The 6,037-nt window shown below is 47.4% G+C and overlaps 1 protein-coding gene across 3 annotated transcripts in view; it reads left to right on the top strand.

Annotated features, from left to right (window-relative positions):
* The window catches only part of SMARCC1 (SWI/SNF related BAF chromatin remodeling complex subunit C1), a gene marked incomplete at its 5' end in the record, with an annotated part of 117,774 nt that overhangs the window by 471 nt on the left and 111,266 nt on the right, over nucleotides 1-6,037 (top strand).

Here is a 6,037-nt window from a genome sequence, read left to right as displayed (position 1 = left end):
CGTTTGTTTTTTTTTCTTTTTTGGGAGAGATTTTCACTATAGGGCGCGTGCGCTTGCCAGACAGACAAAAGAGACATAGAGACAGAAAATGAGAAATCACCCCCAGGGGGGATGGTCAATCCGCAATCCCTTCTCCTCCATTCTCCTCTCGGGATCTTGGGCACGCACGCACACGCACCCTGCGTGAGTTATAAGCCACCGGGTCCAGGACGCGAACTGCGGTCGACTACGTGGGAGTCCAGCGACATAGCCATTACACTAACTGCTGGCCCCAGGAGTTATTTAATGTTTTAACCACTGCAGCAGTCATGAAGACGTCACTGTGCTGCAGTTCCCTACCTTCTGCTTTTCCAAGTCTTTTTCCTTTCTTGCTCCTTATCACATCTCTTGGCCAGAATACTGTTTCGCGGAGTTTTTATTTTGTAGGTGGGATATTGTCTGCATTTGTGAGAATGTAATCTCGTTCTTGCAGTTGGTATTTTGGTTTATAGTTTGGGTTAGTATTGAAATGTTTGGTTATGCTTTATTTTCTTTAAATTCTGTAAGTTTTGTTCTCTCTTTGATTTTGTAGGGAGAAAAATCTAGTACTACTTACTGATTTTCTTTTATTTTTTTGAGATATTTTTGCTTTAGGGTACGTGTGTTCAGCAGAGAGACAGAAACAGACAAAAAGCAAGAAATTACCACCCAGTGGGGATGGCTACCCTGCAGTCCCTTCTCTAGTCTCCTTTTTGGATTTTTGGGCACAGACACATACATGCCTGGCACGAGTTTCAAGCCACCGGGTTGAGGACTTGAACCATGTTTGGCCAAGTGGGAGTCCAGTGCCCTAACCACACCATCTGCTGACCCTCCTTATAAAAGTTTTTGCCATAGGCGTGGGCGCTCGCTGGAAAGAGAGAGGCTGAGAGGGAAAGTGAGAAGTCGCTCTCTAGGGTGAGTCCAGCAATGCTGCAGTCCCTGCTGGGCTCGTCGCACCTTCATCCCTGAACATTTGTTTCTGCATCATACACGTGTACCTGTGAATGCTGTGACATTAACGTACGGTATGACGAACCGCAGGACGGGAGAGTAGATACTTCAGGCTCAGCAAGGTGTGCACTCTGAAGGTGCTGTTGCTGGGGGCTGGGCTGACGCGGAGGCTGCACAGTCTGGGCACAGCAGCCCCCCATGCTTATGACTGTCAGGAGCTGCTCCCCTTGATGACCAGTGTATTTCATTTTCTCCGCCATTTGACAAGGTTTTCTGATAACTGAGTTTGAAGTTATTTCAAAGTAAAAACTAGTGAGCATAATACAGAGAACTTGTATTGGGGCCAGCAGGTGGTATAGTGGGTTAGGCACTGGACTCCTGTGCGGCTGACCCCTATTTGAGTTCTGGGCCCTGTGGCTTGAAATTCATGCTGGGCATGTGAACGTGAATGCCCAAGGTCCTGAGGGGAATGGAGAAGGAGGATTACAGCGTGGCCATCCTCCCCCCGGGGGGGTGATTTCTCACTTTCTGTCTCTTTGGCGAGCACATGCAGTGTACGGCAAAAAAACAAAAAAGAGGAACTTGTATTTTCTCTTTTCTCAGAATACCCAGTTGTTAACATTTTATACATTTTCTTTACCGTTTTTTCTGGATGTATATATACATGTATTTTTTCTGAATCGTTTGAAAGTTTCGTGTTTCTTTTACTTTTTCTTTTTTTCTTTTTTTCTTTTTTTTGGAGAGGTTTTTGCTATAGGGCTCATGCGCTCAACAGAGAGACAGAAAGTGAGAAATCACCCCCCGGGGGGATGGCCATACCACAATCTCTTCTCCTTGGGATCTTGGGCGTGCACGCACACATGCCCGGTGTGAGTTAAAGCCACCAGGTCCGGGCCTCGAACCATAGTCGACTACATGGGAATCCAGTGACATAGCCATTATGCTAATTGCTGGTCCTGTGTTTCTTTTTCTTTTTAAAAATGGATATATTGGGACCAGCAGTTAGCATAATGGCTATGTCGCTGGACTCCCACGTAGTCGACTGCGGTTTGCGTCCCGGACTCGGTGGCTTAAAACTCAGGCCGGGCTCGTGTACGTGTGCGCCCAAGATCCATCCCGAGAGGAGAATGGAGGAGAAGGGATTGTAGCGTGGCCATCCCCTCTGAGGGGTGATTTCTGGCTTTCTGTCTCTCTGTCTGTCTCTGTCTGGCAAGCGCACGCGCCCTAAAGCAAAAACCTCTCCAAAAAAAAAAAAGGAAAAAGAAATTGATTTATTTCGGGACCAGCAGGTGGCGTGGTTAAGGCACTGGAATTCCCACATGGTCAACCACAGTTCGAGTCCTGGACCTGGCTTTGTCATTCTTACTCTCTGTTCTTGTCTAGCAAAATTCATGTGAAAAATAATAATAATAAATAAATAAAACCATTCTTTTCTTTGTAAATATTTATTTAATTTTATTTATTCATTCTTTATTTTAATTGAACCAGAGAGAGATACGTACAGAGAAAGCGAGAGAGAGACGGAGAGAAAGTGAGAGAGCAAGCCACTAGTCCAGGACATGAACCATGGTTGACCATGTCGGAGTGTCCAGCACCTTAACTACTGTGCCACCTGCTGGTCCCAAAATCCTTTTCTTAAGAAAAAAGAAATTATTTATTTTAGAGACCAGCAGATGGCATAATGGTTACGTCACTGGACTCTCACGTAGTTGTCCGCTGTCCAGGCCCACACCCGGCGGTGTAAAACTTATGCTGGCCATGTGTGCATGTGTGCCCAAGGTCCTGAGAGGAGAATGGAGGAGAAGGGATTGTGGCATGGCCATCCCCCTGGGGGGTGATTTCTTGCTTTCCGTCTTACCCCTCTAGCAAGTATACATGCCCTATAGCAGAAATCGCTAAGAAAAATTTTAAAAATTTAATTCCTCTATGTGGGAGAGGAACAGATACTCGCCCCGACAAGGTCTTCGTGCAGTGATTTTCACCCCCACCTGCAGCCCGCCCAGTTCCCTGGCATGCATCTGGAATGCGTGCTGTGCACAAGGAGGTCTCGGCATGAACCTGGGGCCTTTCTGCATAAGCCGAGTATTGTGCCACCAGCTGTCTCTCCATGTTTGTTTTCTGCCTTTTTTTTTTTTTTTTCTTTTTTAATAAATAGTAGAATGTTTATTTCCTGCTCTCTTAAATGATGAGGTGGATTAGAATGACCAAATTAGGAATTCATCGAGATTTTTAGTAGTTTAAAACAGCATAGAACTGGTGGTCGGCCGTGGCCTGATGGTTGAGGCAGCCAGATCCTATCCTGCATGGGCTGCCTGGGTGGTTTGAGTCCTGGACTGGCAGCTTGAGATTTTTGGCATGCCCAAAATCTTGAAAGGAAGGAGAGACAGAGGAAAAGGGATGTGGGGTGACCATTCTCCATTGGAGGGTGCTTTCTTCTCTTTCTCTGGCGAGTGTATATGCTCTCTAGTAAACAAAACTGTAATATAGTAGGGCATATTGATTGCACTTTATTAAATAAAACATTTTAGAATAAAATTTGTATATAAAATTAAATGAAGTGTTTCATACAATGTGATCATAGTATATTGCTATTTCTACTTAGGAATGTTTGAGCATCTTCAAATTGATATTTAAAAAGTCCTTGCTTGTGGGGTATTTAATTCATGGGACCCTGACCATATTATTTGTAGATTTAAAGCCCAGGGAAGAATATTTTTGAGCATAAGCTGTAATTAGTAGGAATTCCTGGCTAGAGCCAGTGAAACCAGACGTCCTTCTTTTCACTGGACATAGTGCTCACGGTTTTCCGCAGGTGAAAGGGTCGATACTTTGTGTAATCGTGTAACAGAAAGCTGGATGAGAGGCAAGTAATAGTGCAGAGAATGCTCCAGTGAAACATGAGCCGTTGAGCCTGAAAGATTTCTCTTGAATGAACAGTGCTGGTGTAGGAGACCATTTGGACTAGGCTGATGTGTGTGTTTTTTTTTTAAGTCAAAGTGGACTTTGACCTGCTGACTTCCCAAGCCCTGTATTAGGCACCAGCCGCTGGCTCGCAGCATGGTGTGCGCCATCAGATGCTAACTGCCACAGTGTAGCTCAGTGGGACATGCAGTGCTCTGCGAGGCTGACCCACGGGCGGAGACCTTCGTGAATATGCAGGACGGTGGGTGCCGTGAGCTGGGGCTGACAGAACCCACGCCAGAACCCACCCTGCTCCTACTGCTCAGTAACCCTCCCGAGAGAGTGCTTCAGGCCCAGGCCACACTGAGCACAGTGTGTGTGGTGGTGAGTGCCTGCAGTCCTAGCTAACTGGGCGGGGGCAGGAGGAGCGTGACAAAGCACGACCCTGCCACGTGCCTCTCTCTAGCTCCCTTTCACCTTTCTCATAAAAGAAAGAAAAGCAAAGGAAAATAGAGCAACGACTAACTTCAAAATGCTTAAAATACACAAGGAAATTTATGGGATATTTGACTGCTGTCTTTTTTTTTTTTTTTTTTTTTTTTCTTTAGGTCGGGTGCCCTCCCCAAGAGTCAGAGAGACAGAAAGCAAGAAATCACCCCCCAGGGGGTTTGGCCATGCTGCAATCCCTTCTCCTCCATTCTCCTCTCGGGATCTTGGGCACGCACGCACACGCGCCCGGCGTGAGTTTAAGCCTCCGGGTCCGGGACTCGAATTGCAGTTGACTATGGGAGTCCAGCGACATGGCCATTACGCTAACTGCTGGTCCCTCTGCTGTCTTATACTGATGAGGTGAAAGGGTTTTGGAATCCAAGGTGTCTTTCTCTGCACCATTATTTCTTTTTTTTTTTTTGGAGAGATTTTCACTGTAGGGTGCGTGCGCTCACCAGACAGACAGAGACATAGAGACAGAAAGCGAGAAATCACCCCCCAGGGGGGATGGTCACGCCGCAATCCCTTCTCCTCCATTCTCCTCTCGGGATCTTGGGCACGCACGCACATGCGCCCGGCGTGAGTTTTAAGCCACCGGGTCCGGGACACGAACCGCGGTCGACTACGTGGGAGTCCAGTGACATAGCCATTACGCTAACTGCTGGTTCCCTCTGCACCATTATTTCGTCATGAGGATAACTGACTTGTCTGGACTTTCCTGAGTGTACTCAGACTGCGCCTTTTGTGTTTCTTCACGTCTGGTTTCTAGCAGTTTCCGACAGACCCATGGCTAAACGTGGAGTGTAAATGAGTACATGCTACCCATAAAAGCTCCATCTTCTTCCTCTTCCCTGCTCCTTAGCATCGTCTTGTCCTTAACGACCGAGCCAAAGGAGTAGGAGGAGGACGCTGCAGCACACGTTTCCAGCACTTCGAAGTACTGTAGATTTAGCTTTTAGGTTTCAGCTCAGCGGAATTTTAGGTGGGCTGTAGGTAGGTAGGTGAGACCACTTACATCATTTAGAACGAGGTGGAGCCAGCAGATGGCACAGTGGTTATGTCGCTGGACTCCCACATGACCGACCATTCAGGTCCCAGACCCTGTGGCTTGAAATTCATGCCAGACGTGTGTGTGTGCTTGCCCAAGATCCCAGGAGGAGAATGGAGGAGAAGGGATTGCAGCGTGGCCATCGCCCCTGCAGGGTGGTTTTTTACTTTGCCTCTCACTGTCTCTGTCTGTCTCTACTGCGAGCACATGCACCCTAAGGCAAAAACTTCTTAAAAAAAAAGAAGAGTAAAGTTAGATTACATTTCTAATTTCATTAGCCATAGACAGATTAGTTTATAAAAAGCAATGAGGTCACCCTGCTGGGAGCAGAGGCAGCCAGTGAGAGCTGCACCTGACCCCGAGTGCCCAGGTGGGGCATGCTGCTGCCGAGAGACTGCTGAGATGCACAGGGCAGTGGCCGTTGCTGCCCTGGACAGCTGTTTCTGCCACCCTGCTGTGTTCTTGCTCTTTGATCTCCCAGTGCTGATCACGAAGAGTTTACCCAGTCCCCTGCTTTTCCTTTAGGGAATGTTGAAGAGCGTGAGCTCTTGTATTTGACCCACAGCCAGGGTGAGTGCCAGCAAGGCCCTTCAGTGTGGGGTGGTTGGACGGGGGCTGCATGGGAAA

This window comes from Tupaia chinensis, unplaced genomic scaffold (assembly GCF_000334495.1).
Source record: "Tupaia chinensis unplaced genomic scaffold, TupChi_1.0 Scaffold149184_1, whole genome shotgun sequence".
Taxonomy (NCBI): Eukaryota; Metazoa; Chordata; class Mammalia; order Scandentia; family Tupaiidae; genus Tupaia; species Tupaia belangeri.
The sequence above is the reverse complement of the archived record's forward strand: the minus strand, read 5'-3'. Positions and strand labels throughout refer to the sequence as shown.